This window comes from Macaca thibetana, chromosome 3, assembly GCF_024542745.1.
Source record: "Macaca thibetana thibetana isolate TM-01 chromosome 3, ASM2454274v1, whole genome shotgun sequence".
Classification (NCBI taxonomy): domain Eukaryota; kingdom Metazoa; phylum Chordata; class Mammalia; order Primates; family Cercopithecidae; genus Macaca; species Macaca thibetana.
This window is the reverse complement of record NC_065580.1, coordinates 40,193,644-40,208,114: the sequence shown is the minus strand read 5'-3', so window position 1 is coordinate 40,208,114 and position 14,471 is coordinate 40,193,644. Positions and strand designations below refer to the sequence as shown.

At 33.7% G+C, this 14,471-nt stretch overlaps 1 long non-coding RNA gene across 2 annotated transcripts in view; it reads left to right on the top strand.

Annotated features, from left to right (window-relative positions):
* Nucleotides 1-14,471, top strand: part of LOC126951190 (uncharacterized) — a 96,855-nt gene that overhangs the window by 61,017 nt on the left and 21,367 nt on the right. Inside the window, exon 1 of one of the 2 annotated variants that reach the window (XR_007724381.1) lies at nucleotides 9,437-9,532. The exons of the other annotated variant lie outside the window; for it this stretch is intronic. This is a non-coding gene — a long non-coding RNA (uncharacterized LOC126951190). Of the gene's footprint in view, nucleotides 1-9,436; nucleotides 9,533-14,471 lie in introns of those variants that run through there. 2 annotated transcript variants of the gene reach the window in all.

The window sequence follows — 14,471 nt, the reverse complement described above, 5'->3', positions numbered from 1 at the left end:
ATGTCATCAGCAAACCATGACAATTTTACTAAAATATAACACACTTACTGACCTTTAAATAAATTTGCATAGATTAGCTGACAGCTACTGTTTCTGGTATTTATCTAGAGGGACTTCTGCCCAGATGTCCATATTTCCCTGGTTCTCAGTCTACCCACAAGGCTTCTGAGAGGCATTGCATCCTCCCTTGCTCTAATAATCTGTTTTGAAGCACAGTATTCGAGGGCTAATAAATTTGTGCCTGTCACTGTGATAACACAATTGAAGGAAATTAATAAAATTTGGCATAAAGTGTGTTTAAGATAATCAAAACAAGAAGTTAAATTTTAACTAAACCATAAAAAGCTACAACTAAAATAAAATAGACTATGAAAATGTCTTAAACGTCTCTGAACACGTGATAATGAAAACCTAAACTGTTAATAGATACTCCATTATGCTTAGCTCTAAATGTAAATTATTCATCAAAATTATTTGCTAGAGTAGCAGTAGCAACAGCCTAAAACTCAAAAGACTTAGTAGTGTTGAACGATGCCACTAGAGGAACCCGTTCATACTCTTGAAATGAAGCCTCTCTTCAGTCCCTTTCAGACATTATCTGGTAATTCCATCCTGACTCCATGAAACATTGCTATAGGTCAGACACCTGCCTTCCACCAACCTCTCTGCAGGAATGGGGAATGGAGTTGCCTTCTTCATGAGGTGGATCATTTGTAGGTGTGCTCAAACATTACCACTATGTGGAAACTTCTGACCCTATTTTCCCCCTTTATTTTTTCAAGAGGCGCTGTAACATGGAGTCACACATGTTCAACTCCCAACTCCATTACTAGTTCTGCGCTTGCAGGAAAGTGGTTCATCTCTTGAAGCCAATTTCTTCCAAGCAGAGTGTGAGTAATAACTGTACATATACCAAAGGATTCTCATCATAACTAGATGAAGTTATGCACGTAAAATGTTTGGTAAGCAGCATTTGGCACAGAATTGGCACTACATAAATATTAGTTGTATCATTTCACTTTTTCTTCTTCCACTTTTCTGCCAATACTACCTGCAGATGTCTATTAAACTCTACAAGAGCAATTATAAATAAGTGTAGAAGATAATAGTGTGTAATCCCAGCACTTGGGGAGGTTGAGGTGGGTGGATCATGAGGTCAAGAGATTGAGACCATTCTGGTCAACATGATGAAACCCCGTCTCTACTAAAAATACAAAAATTAGCTGGGTGTGGTGGCGCACACCTGTTGCCCCAGCTACTTGGGAGGCTGAGGCAGGAAAATCACTTGAACCTGGGAGGTGGAGCTTGCAGTGAGTGGAGATTGCGCCACTGCACTCCAGAGTGGCGACAGAGGGAAATCTGTCCAAACAAACAAACAAACAAACAAACAAAATAGAAGATAGTAGTGATAGCCAATGTCATGAATAACTGGGTTTAAACAGATTCTTGGCCTACTCTAAAAGTTAAGGAAAAAACAGACCTTCTTTACTTTAGAGATAGTCTATACTTTTCCTGCTAAAATGTGTACCTTAATTTATACTTGTAAAATGTCTATTTTAATGTGGATTGTCAATTTACTGATAAAATCATTTGACAAAAAAACTGAAAATGTGGATAATGAAAATGCCATGCATTCAAAAACTAGTGTGATAATTTCCGGATTTTTTTCTACTCTCCTGGTTCAAACAGAATTTATTTCTGTATTTTTAAAAGGAGCAACATTTAGTCTCTCATCTATCACTGAACTAGAATAGATTTCCAGCAAGTATCTAGGTTGTAAAATTGTTTTAGGAAACTGTGATCACTGTCTCTAGGTTCTATTTCCTTTTTTTTTCATCCAAATGATTTTTGTTCAAATGCCCTTCCAATATTCACTTTCGTGGCAGCTAAAATGCGGTCACAGTGTTCCCAAGATGCTGTCAATGCTACTCTGTAGTAAATAACATTATAATGTCAATGCATGACTAAGGAAGTGACATGATGTCAAGGATGCACTCAGTGTGGTTGTATCATAAATTCAATGGAAAATGCATATTTATGGAGACCTTCGTAGGATGTCAGAAGAGAATAATGCAGATGTTACATTACTGAGAAAAAAAATCACTTCAGAGAAACTTTGTTAAAGATGATAGAAATTCTACTGAGTAAAGGGAATTTTCTTGGCAGTCAAAGTGCCTTCAGATTTCAAGGTGTTTCTATATCTCCCGTGACAACTCTGAGGACTATACTCCCCCCTCTCCAGTCTGCCACCCAACCCAGTTGCCAAAGCTTGGTGTCCTGGATCCTGAGAGGGTCAAGAGACATAGATTACAACCTCTTTCACCCTCGAATTACTGATAGCACTGGATAATTTCTATTTATACAAAAAAAGAGACACACTTCTAGTGCCGTAATTGCAAGACCTGCTCCCTTTGAAGATTCTCGTTCTTCTACTATGCTTTGCACCAGAATGAGAAGAGTGGAATTGAGGGTCTGGAAATACCACGGCCTGCAGGTGAAGAGAGGGGTGTGTCTAAATCCAGCTAATGCCTGGATTTATTTTATTAGAAAATAAATCATTTGGTTTCAGTATTAAATATCAGTGCTATTAGGCAGATAACAAATGAAAGCTTCTCTCCTGGTGTCTTCTTTGCCCACCTGCACCCCTTTAAACATTCTCTCAAGCCATAAGGGAAGTTAAAATTCTTTTCCTTCTTTTTGCTTTTACTGCAATCTCATTTTCTCTCCTTTCTCCATTGATGTGAGTGACATTGTATTGTTATGATTCTGCTCTTTTTTCCTCAAGTTGGTGGAATAAGAGGATAGAGAGAAGTGGGTTCTGTTTTTTAAATGGAATCATTTTCCATTAATCAATTAAATAATTATTTTTAGCTATAGGTAAAATGTTAGCATTGGTACTAACACCAACATGACAGATGTTGCCCTCTCAGTGCTCTAAACTGTCTGGTGGGGAACTGAGAATGCCAACTAATAATTACAAGGTGGCAAGTACTAATGTAGACCTGGATATTACAAAAGCAAAATGGAGCAGATGCTAATGGAAGCCAGGGATCATTTATTATCATTTTCCAGTCAAAGTTATTTTAATTGCATAGAAAAGGAAGTTTTACTCTAGATCATTCTTCAACGGCTTCTATTAGAGCTTCTATTAGATTGATGGAAATAGAACTCAAGGGTAAGAGATGTTGTTTGGGTTTCTAATAACTGGGAGCTAGAGAGCCACCAGGCTTCTAGACTCACCATACATCTACAATGATCTCTCTATGTCTATTCCTTTCTCTTATTTAACCACCTTGCTTTGCTTTCTTCGCTTCTGCAAAGCTCTACAAGGGTATTATTGCTTGTAGTACCTTATTATCCTTTCAACACCTGGGCCTACGCCACCTGTGGGCTCCCTTTGTAGTTCTTGGTGTAAATTTCTGATGCAAAGCAAAGAGACAATGATTGCAGTTTCCTCAATAAGTCACTTTTTTTTTTTTTTTTGGCTGGGGGTAGGGGTGGAAGAGTAAAAGCCTTCTATGTCATTATCTAGTTTATGCTTTGTTTCTACTGGAACCAAATTTAAATTAGAAAAGTATTGAGTATGGGGCTGGGCATGGTAGCTCACATCTGTAATTCCAGCACTCTGGGAGGCCAAGGCGATCAGATCACCTAAGGTCAGGAGTTCGAGACCAGCCTGGCCAACATGGCAAAACCCCGTCTCTACTAAAAATACCAAAATTACTGCAGCCTGGGTGACAGAGTGAGACTCCATCGAAAGAAAAGATAAGAAAAGAAAAGAAGAGAAGAGAAGAGAAGAGAAGAGAAAAGAAAAAAAAGAATTGGGTATGGGGGACAACATTACTAGTATGTCTCATATACCTCATTCCGTTTTAAAGCTATACAAGTTTCTAATTTTCTTCTGTATTTTATAACAGAATGAAATTAGTTCCTTAAAATGTGAGATGAACAGGTGTTGTCAGTGAGGAGGGTGAGAGCAGGGGAAGTCCAGTAGAGATAAGGTCTACAATGAAGCACCAGGACTGGCTAGGGAAGACTAAACATTTGGGGTCACTGGGCACCTAGTTATTCTGAGGTGAGAAGAACACCAGAAAGATAAACAGTATCTAGGCTACCAAAAAGTTGAAGAGATGTTCAAAAGGACAAGGCAGAAAACAGTAATAGTAACTTTTACCCAGCACTTCTCTGAACAATGTAAGAATAATGATTTTCCTTGATTAGTTTGTTACTCTAATTACAAAGTAGTTAATTTATTCCCACTCTAGTTGATAGAATTTTTGGTTTTCTGACTAAAAAGTGAACTTTAAATCCTGAAAGTGATCATGTCAGTGTATGCTGTTGTTTGCCAGAAGGGTAGTGGAGTGTCAAGAGAACAGAGAAAATTGATCCCACTTATATGGCAGATTCGTTACATCATTCTTATGAATAGATGTATGTGAATTCATTTATCATAAGAATTATATTTTACATATGCATGTTAAAAGGGGTATGGAGATGGTAGAGAACTGTTGATGGTAACCTGATGAAGAGCAAGTAAAATCACAGAAAAAATTCATATCCAGTAAGGCCAACATTTTTGGAAAACTGCTAGTTTCTTCCTCTCTTCTTTCCTTCTTCCCTCCCTTCCTCATCATATTCCAAGCACAATTTTAGGAGGGTTAGCACAAGACTAAGGTATAAAAAAGAAGTAATAATAAAGAGTGGAACATAAGCAAAATGATAACCTATGATAGCATTTTAAGGTAGAACCAAGAATGGGATTTAAAACATAAAAAGTAATGGACCACATGTTTGCTACAAGTGAGCAATTATTTTAATGGCTGTGATCACATTAGAGAAAACGTGGTCAATTATTTCTCTAATGGAACTGGAGTGTCCCTGCCTGCCATTTGTGACTTTTTAAGATTGCCTGGTGATGCCACTTTCATTCCCCATTTTTTTGGCCAATGGAATTTCAAAATCATTCCCTAGATTTTGGAGAATTCCGAAAGAACTTCTATTTTCCATAGTCACTTCTGGTATCAAACACATGTCCCAGCAAGTTTGTTCATAATAAGGGAGGTCTTCCATCCTGTGGCTGCTGTTTCTCTTTCAAGCCAGTTTGACTATAAGGTGAAACTCACCACCTTCCTCACCAAAATACTCTCTCCATGAGGCATTTGAGTTTAGAAGATTTTACTGAGGAATTAAGAAGACTGCAGAGTATTTATTGTGGAACAATATATCATCAACCTGGTAACTGTTAAATTCCTCTAATTTTGGAATATTTTTAGTGCCAACTTTATTATAACAGTACTCAGTCTTATATTATCTCAATGACTCCTCTATCCATTTCCCTCCTTTTCTCCTTTTATTCCCCTCCCACGTCCCCTAATTCAAAACAAAACAAAACAAAACAATGACAACTGAAAACCTGAGAACAATTTAGCTTTCTTCTCTGGTACATTGGCAAGGGGCTTAGGTGTTTTGCTATTTTATTCTGATCGCTTACCCCAGAGAGATATTTAAGATATTTCCCAAAACATGTATAATTCCCAATTATGAGATTTCTATGGCTGACTAAAATGAAATAAAATTTCACTGCATTCTAGATTTTTATCAGAAAAAAACTTATTCTCACATGTACAACTACTCTTAACAATGAGAACACATAGCAACAGGCTCACAGTTCATTCTCAGCCTAGAGCAGAGCTATAGAGCTAGATCCGGCTTGCAGCTATAATTTGTAATGTGAGTAAAAATAAATCTTTTTGTTATAAAGTCACTGAAATTTGAGAGTTGTTTGTGAAATTGCATACTGCAGCGAAGGTTGACTCACATGGTGCTATGCATTCTCAACTTGACAAATATACCTTCATAAAGACCAAATAAGATATATGTACAACTATGGTCTTTATGTATATGAAAGTTAGCAAAATATTTTTAAAATAGGATGTGTTTAATTATGATTGTGCATGCTTCAGTTTTCCTTTATAGGCTAGTGATATTCATATAAGTATAAAGATATCTTAAATCAAAAACCATTTTATGTTTGTTTTCTAAAATTTATTTTTGTCTAGTTTCAGAAAAATATATTAATTATGCCATTTTAATAAAGATTTTAACATAATTTATATTTAATTGGTTGAAATGTCAAATTATTTGCCTGTGCTTTTGAGTTTTCAGCTATTGCACTTGGAGATCATTTCAAGTTTACTCTTGGTCATACATCTTTGCAATTCAAACTTAAAATGACTACTGTGTGACCGGCCCCATAACAGATATTGCTGAGTTCTTTGCAATGTTGAACAAGAATCAGCTTGTTCAAGACTTCTATTTTTCTTGGGTCATCTTTACTCAGCAATTCCCTATTTCATTTTTCCAATTTTGTTTTAACATTTTCATATTGTAAAAATAACTTTAAAAAATTTTGGCATGCATTTCTATGAATTTTAAAACATGTAACCATGTAACCATGCATTATCAGGATGCAGAACTGTTATATCAGCCCAAAGAAACTTCCACATTGTACCCCTTTATACTTGCACCCCCTCTTCCAACCTCCCATCAGCACAAATCTTTGGCAAAGGTGGATTTGTTCTTTGTCTTTATATTTTCCATTTCAGGAATATTATATAATAATATGACACGTAATATTTGAGATTGGCTTTTATCATTTAGCACATGCTTTTGAAATGTATCAGGCTGTTGTATTAATATTTCATTTCTTTCTATTTCTGAGTAGCATCCCACTGTATGGTTGTACTAGTGTTTATCTCTTTACCTGCAGAAGGACATTTGAGTTCTTCCCAGTTTTGAAATACTACAAATAAAGCTTCTTTGAACTTTTTTTTTTTTTTTAGATTTTTGTCTAAAGATTTCTCCAGGATAAATATCTAAGAGATAGATCACTGGGCCATATGATAAGAACTGACTTATGAAAGAATTCCAAATCATTTTCCAGAGTGTCTATAACATTTTATGTTCCTATCAACAACAGACGAGCAATCCAGTTGCTCTGCATCCTCCCCAGTGCTAGATATTGTTTATATTTTTAAATTGCAGCCGTTCTAATAGATGAGTAGTGATATCTTATTATGGCTTTAATTTGTGTTTTCCTAATGGCTAATGATGTTAAATATCTTTTTATCTGCTATTTACTTGCCTTGTATTTTCTTAGGTGAAGTTTTTGTTCAAGACATTTGTACAGTTATTAATTCGGCTTTTTATTATTACATTTTGAACATTCTGTATATACACTGGGGAGACGTTCTTGTCAAATATCTTCTCCAAGTGTAAAGTTTATGTTATCTCTTTACAGGATATTTTTAAGGAAATAGTTTTAAGTTTGCCGAAGTCCAATTAATTCATATTTTTAACATTTTTACTGTTATGTTATCATGTCTCAGAACTCCTCATATAATCCCCTGTCATGAAAGTTTTCTCTTACATTTTTCTCTAAATGTTTTATAGTTTTCTGTTTTATATTTAGAGTAATCATTCATTTTGAGTTAATTCTAATAAAAGTAGCAGGTTTGGTTTGAGATTCATTTGTTTTAACTTATAGCTGATCAGTTGATCCAACACTATTGATTGAAAAGATCAGCCTTTATTTTTTGAATTTCTTTTACATGTTGATCAAAAACCAAATAGCCATATGTGTGTGGGTTTATTTCTGAACTCTGTATTCTATTACTTTGATCTACATATATATCCTTTAAGCAATATCACACAGTATTAGTATAGCTTTAGAGTGATTCTTAGAATTTGGTAGTATTACTTATTTAAACAAAATTTATTTTTGTCAAAATGTGTTAGCTACTTTAATTCTTTTGTTTTTCAAATTTATCTAACTTTACCTGTGCAGTTCCTTTACTGAAATGAATTTTAGAATCTATTATCTACATACACAGAAAATATGCTCAAAGTTTGATTGGTATTGCATGAAGTCTATAGATCAATTTATGACTAAGATTTGGAATATAGATTTATGGATAAGTCACATGATTCATATTTTGTGTTTCAATTAATGAACGTGGAATGCTTCTCATTTTATTTAGATCTCTTTAAAATTTTCTTTCATCAGTGTTTTATAGTTTTCAGCATAGGTATCCTGTACATGTTTTGTTAGATTTATATCTAAAGAATTTATTTGATATTAGAACTATTGTAGGCAGTATATTTATTGCAATTTCCAATTTTACAGTTCTAGTATATTTATATAGCTACTGATTCTTTTTCTTTGTGTAACATAAAATAGATTTTCTACATTATTTTATTCTTTCAACCTCTCCGTTTAATTTTACTTCTTATGAGTTTCTTGAAAACTGACATAGTTGGGTCATATTTTTAATTTATTCCTAAAATATCTATCTTTTAATTGGTGTGATGAAACCAATTACATTTATTATCACTGATATGCTTGAATTTGGGTACACATTTTATTTGTTTTCTATCTGTTGTCTCTGTTTCTAGTCCACCTATCTTTTCATCTTTCTTTTGGGTTATTTGTACATGCTTTATTATCTCATTTTAATTTAGCTATAGTAATTTTGACTATATTTAAGTGAATGTTTTCAGTGTTTTCTCAAGGAATGACAAAGTATATATATTATTCTAATCAGTCTGTTTAGAATCATGATTTTAGCACCTCAATTTGGATGTAGAAATCTTACCACTATATAAATCCTCTTTAAATCTTATGCTATAGTTGTCGTATATTACAAGTGCATACATTAAAAATAATTTCAGAAATTTTGTAATTGTTGCCCTCAACTTCTAAACATATTTTAAAGAAATCAAGAGAATAAAACCATTTTATTATATTTACCTATATTTTTACCAATTGATACTACAAGTTTCTTTCTGGTATTACTTGTCTGCTTTCAAATAACTTTCTTTAACAATTATTTTAGAGCAGGCCTACTGTCTATTCTTTTGAAAACAGATCATAAACTGGGGATTTGAATACCTAAAAGAGAAAAAAAATCCCTGTAGATTATAACTATATGAAAAATCACCTAAAATGTGTTTGGCACATAGTTGTTGCTCCAAAGCTCAATCTGAATAGGGGATAGTATTTTTAAATGGATTGAACCTACGCTATTTCATTTGCATTCCAAAATATGGACACAATTAATGATGATTTCATGAGGAAAAATAATAACAAATAAATTAGGGGCAAAAACCAAATATATCTATAGCATAGTTTTGCATAGCCTTCTTAGTTTTTTTTAAAACTGTAACTCCTTGGATATTTTTTCTTCCAATAAAATCCCAAAGTAAAAGTTGTTAAATATTTTGTAATTGAATTTCTCAATATTGCCTTGATGCTATCCGTATCATAGTAAATGTATTGAAGAGTTGGAGGCCACATTGAAATTTGCAAATTATTTCCTGTTATGTAGATATTTTTATTTTGCATAATGTATTCCTATTTTCTCATTCCTAGGTTGGGGTCTTACTAAAACTGTAGAAAGCAGACTCCTCGGAGTTAATGTTGAAATGAAAGATTGAACTTGAGCTCTTTTGTCCTGCTGGGAAGGCTCCTCAGGTGAGCGCTGTTTCCCAGGAGTCCTAAGAAAAGAACTAATCAACTGCATATTTCTGAAGGGGTAAAAGCAGCCAGGGGTAAAATGTGAGGAAGCAGATCATTAAAGTGCCATATTGTGAATTCCACTTTTATATCTGATAAGCTGCTTGATTAGGTAGCCAAGGTAAATATTGTGTAAACATCTTTTTAAAAATCTTTTATAGAACAGTTATCAGTTTCTTGTCTCAGAGGATTATCCCAAATAACACATACTTCAAACTTAAGAAATCAAAGGACTGTATTAAATTAGTTCTTTATTACCAAAAATACCTTGAATAAAGTTAATTACTATAATGAGCATATGTTTTCTCGTTCACTGAATTAGGAAATGATAGTAATGCTTTTCTCAGAGGGTTGTTATGATGATTAAATGGGGGAAAATATATAAAATCTTAGAATGGTGCCTGACACATACCAAGCCCTCTAACTAATGTTTATTATTATTATTATTTTGTTGCTATATATGACATTTTCAATAGTTTTGAGGCATATAGGAGGTGGTATTATAGTTTTACATATTGTTAGAAATATTGGCTCACGGTAAGAGACTAAAACACAGTGCAATTTATTTGTGAGTAGGTCAGAAAGAAAATATCAATATTAGATAAGAACTCCAAAAATGTTCCATTTAATAGTTTATCAGTCAGGCTGTGCGTCATATAGTTACATGTACATATAAAAAAATCATAGGATGACCTATATAGTTTTTATTTCATTTAAATATTATGTAGACAAACAAAGTACACTTAGAAATTAGCAATTATATGTCAGCTTACCCCTCTAAAAACCTCTTTATTAGTGATTAAGTTAATCACATTCTCAGAGACAAAACTAGCCCTCAGGATAATAGGATATTCTAGAACAAGAAGATAATATCATCTATGTTTGTTAGGGTTAAATAACGAACTCCTCCACTCATAGGAACTTCAGGTATTTTGTAAACTCATTCACTTCAAGGTGTTAATAGTTTGTTACCTACAAGTATATTTTCTTCCCCATCAGATGATATTGAAGCATAATTTCCATAGAATAAAATGCATGGACTTCATATTTATATTTCAATGAGTTTTGACAAATGTATAAAACTATGTAATCTCTTCAAGATATGAAATATTTTCATTGTCCCAAAAGACCCCTCCTACCTTTTTTTTTTCGGTCACTCTCCCCTACTCCCTATGTCAAGCACACACTGATTTGCTTTCACTCACTATTTATTAGTTTCATGGGTTCTAAAATTCTATGTAAGTAGAATAATACTGTGTCTGATTTCTTTTACCCAAAACATTTTTTTTTTGAGATTCATCTGAGCTATTATGTGCACTAGTATTCTTTTTGTTTTGTTTGTTTTGATTTAGTTTGATTTGATTCTGTTGTATCTTTTGGTGTGAATAGACTATGTTTAGTTTACCTATTCGTATTTTGAATTTGAATTGTTTTTTGTTTGGGACTCCTATGAATAAAATTGGGATGGATACTCATTTACAAGTCTTTGTGTATACACACTTTTCACTACCTTGGACAAATATGAAGAAGTGGAATAGCTAGGTCATGTAGTAAGTGTATGATCACATTTATAGAAAATGAGCTCCCAAAGTGGTTGCAACAATTTACCTTCCTACTAACACTAGAGAGAATATTTTCTCCTAGGCTATGGCTTTCCTTTTTATGTTTTGTTGTTGTGTTTTTCATATATTTTTATTAACATTATTTATAGTTGACAAATCACCATTGTATACATTTATTGGATACAATGTGATGTTTTTGATTTATGTATACAAAGTGGAATGATTAAATGAAATTAATTAACACATTGATCATCTCACTAATCTATCTTGGTATCTTTTGAAGAGCCAAAATTTTTAAACTTGAAAATATCCAATTTATTGATTTTTCTTTCTTTCTTTTTTACTTTTTGTCTACCTGGTGGTTGTGAAAATATATCTGTAGTAAATGCCTGTGGGAGTTTCTGGCAACTTCTTGTCATTCTCTTTAGAACATGCAGATAACTTGTGACCTCTGCCCTAAGCTTTTATTCTTAGCAGAAATTCTGTGATGGAATAAAAAGTCCCACTCAGCATTTTACCACCTAGTTTATGAGATAAAGTTGGCGAAGAGACTGAAAACTATTTCTCTACATTTGCCTCTTATTATTTTTATTTACAGAAAGTTGTATCCTCTTCTACAATACTATGCTCTTCTACATTAAGTGGTGGTTTGCTTAATATTTTTTATTATAGTATGACAGCATACACTTTCTCGTTTTATGAAACGGTCTCACTCTGTAGCCCAGGCTGGAGTGCAGTGACACAATATCAATATCTTAGCTTACTGCAATATCTGCCTCCCAGGCTCAAGTGACCCTCTCACATCAGCTTCCTCAGTTGCTGGGACTACAGGTTTGCACAATCATGCTTGGTGAATTTTAAAATTTTTTACAGAGACAGGGTCTCCCTATATTCCCCAGGCTGGTCTCAAACTCCAGAGCTCAAGTGATCCTTCTGCCTCTGCCTCATGAAATGCTGGGATTATAGGTATGAGCCACCCCAACTGGCCTATATTTTTAATATTAGTAACAACAGAATTTCAATGTTAGTACAAACAAAATTTTAATGTTGATAAAAAGTTTACCACAAAATGTCTGAAAGGTTCATTTTCATGACTGAGACGAAACATCCTGTTTGGAAGTAACTGGACATGCTCTACTGACTGGACCTTAGGAGCCTCCAGAAGGAATGGTTAAAAGAATAGAAGTCTAGTCTGATGGACCATATACTAGTTACATATCTCCAACTCATTATGTGATCTGTCAGTTTTTTCCTATGTCAAGTGACCTTTGGTGTTGCTTTCAATTTTCAGTACTATGATTTTGAGGTTATCAAGGATAATTTCGCTTTTGCAAATAAATAAATATTCCTAATGCATTTGAAAATTAAAGAATCTTGTCTCTCAGTAGTATAATCTTCACCATCAGTCTATCCTGGACTGTGAGGTCTTTTTTAAGACAAATTCCCATGGATGTTTTCATCGGTAGGACCGGCACAGAGTCTGGGAGCATAGTGGTACAAAACGCATGTTTATTAAACAGTGAACAAATAAATACATTTTATTTCCAGTGAAACCCTGAGATTTTCACAATTGTTTGCAATAAGGCATTATATTAGTAATTTCCTCTATTATAAGTGGATGGATTTATAAATGTATCATTGATATCTTCTTGCCAATGATTTAATAATCTATAAAGAATACCAAGTCTATTTCGTACTGAGTTCACATATGTGATATGTAGAACAGTGTATTTGATTTTGATGCTAACATGCACTAGTAGCAAACAGTGTGGTGGTAATATATGTGTGTTAACAATCATGTATGAATAAGTGTTGATTTTAATTCTATGCCCCTAGAATTATTTTTCTCTAAGTTTGGCCTTTTTCACTGAGCTTGTAAGCATTTTAGAAATCTTTTGTCAAATGAAAATGGATTGTGACATTTGTTTTGTGTTCTCCTTTGAGTGATTCTAAACTGCTGCAATTTACTATCCTTTGTTAGACTGTGTAGCCTCTATCATTTCCTTCTCGTTCGTAAAAGTTTATTTCTAGATATTATGCTCCAGTGGAGAAATAGATATATGATATTTCCAGAAAGAAGTCCTCTGTGACCTACACAATTCAGTAAAAAATCTATTTCAGGATTTATAATAACTTTGTGTAGAAGAATCCATAACTTTAACTTGATTCTAATAATAGACACTTAGTTTTGATGAAGAAAATTCCATTTATTGCATTTTCCAAAAGAATAACATCCGATAAGCTATTTACTCCAAGGTATATAATGGAGTCATTCTAAGCATTAGAGTAAAAACACATTCATTGATCTTGAAAGCTGGCCCAAGGCACCTCCTAGAAACTATCATATAATCCCATTTGTGTTTATTTTTATGGTTCATCTTGGCAGAATTTTTCTAAAAGTCAAAATAAAATGTGATTGGCATTCAATCTGGTTATCATCTTTTGAGCTTGAGGCTAAACTGCTTTTAACTTTGGGAGGGGAGCTCAAAACCTTGACATGTCTCAGTTTGTGAAGATTCCATCATGTCCAGAGCTCCAAAAAGGTCAGCTCTTCAAAGCTTCCACTGGTGACTATTAAACATTGAAGTTATTAAAAGATCTTACCGTATATACTGTGTCTTTTTTGTCCAGCATTTTATTATATTAGAAACTTCCATTGTAATTTCATATTACATCGTTACAAGAGGGGCTTCTTTGTGTACATTAACCCCATATTCAATAAAAAAATTCTTAAATGGCTCCATATTCCCTGCTCCAGCCTCAGACATGATTCATTATAGCATCTTTAAACAGGCCTCTCATATCAGGCACAGATGGCTTATTGATTTAAATATGGTCTCTGGAGGAAGAACTATATTTTCATGCATAAAAATATAGCACCTGGGGATTCTGTGGTGTTTTAGGTTAATATTCCTTCCCAAGAGAAAATATAGGCTGTCACCAAAATTATTATTTTAAAAATTAAGGGACAAATGTTATACAAATTTTTGAAAAGATTGCAATAAGTGGAAACTTGTCTTAATAACAGCATAAAATATTATAAAGAAAACATATGTTGTTGAATACATGTAGGACTGAATGAACGATCTAATGAGAGAGTTCTGAGATAGTGTCTGGTGTGTATAAAAAATTAATTTGTGGCCAGGCATGTTGGGTCACTCCTGTAATGCCAACACTTCAGAAGGTGGGGCAGATCATTTGAGGTGAGGAGTTTGAGACCAGCCTGACTAACATGGTGAAACCCGATCTCTACTAAAAATACAAAACAATCAGCTGGGTGTGGTGGCACAGCGTGTAGTCCTAGCTACTCAGGAGGCTGAGGCAGGAGAATCCCT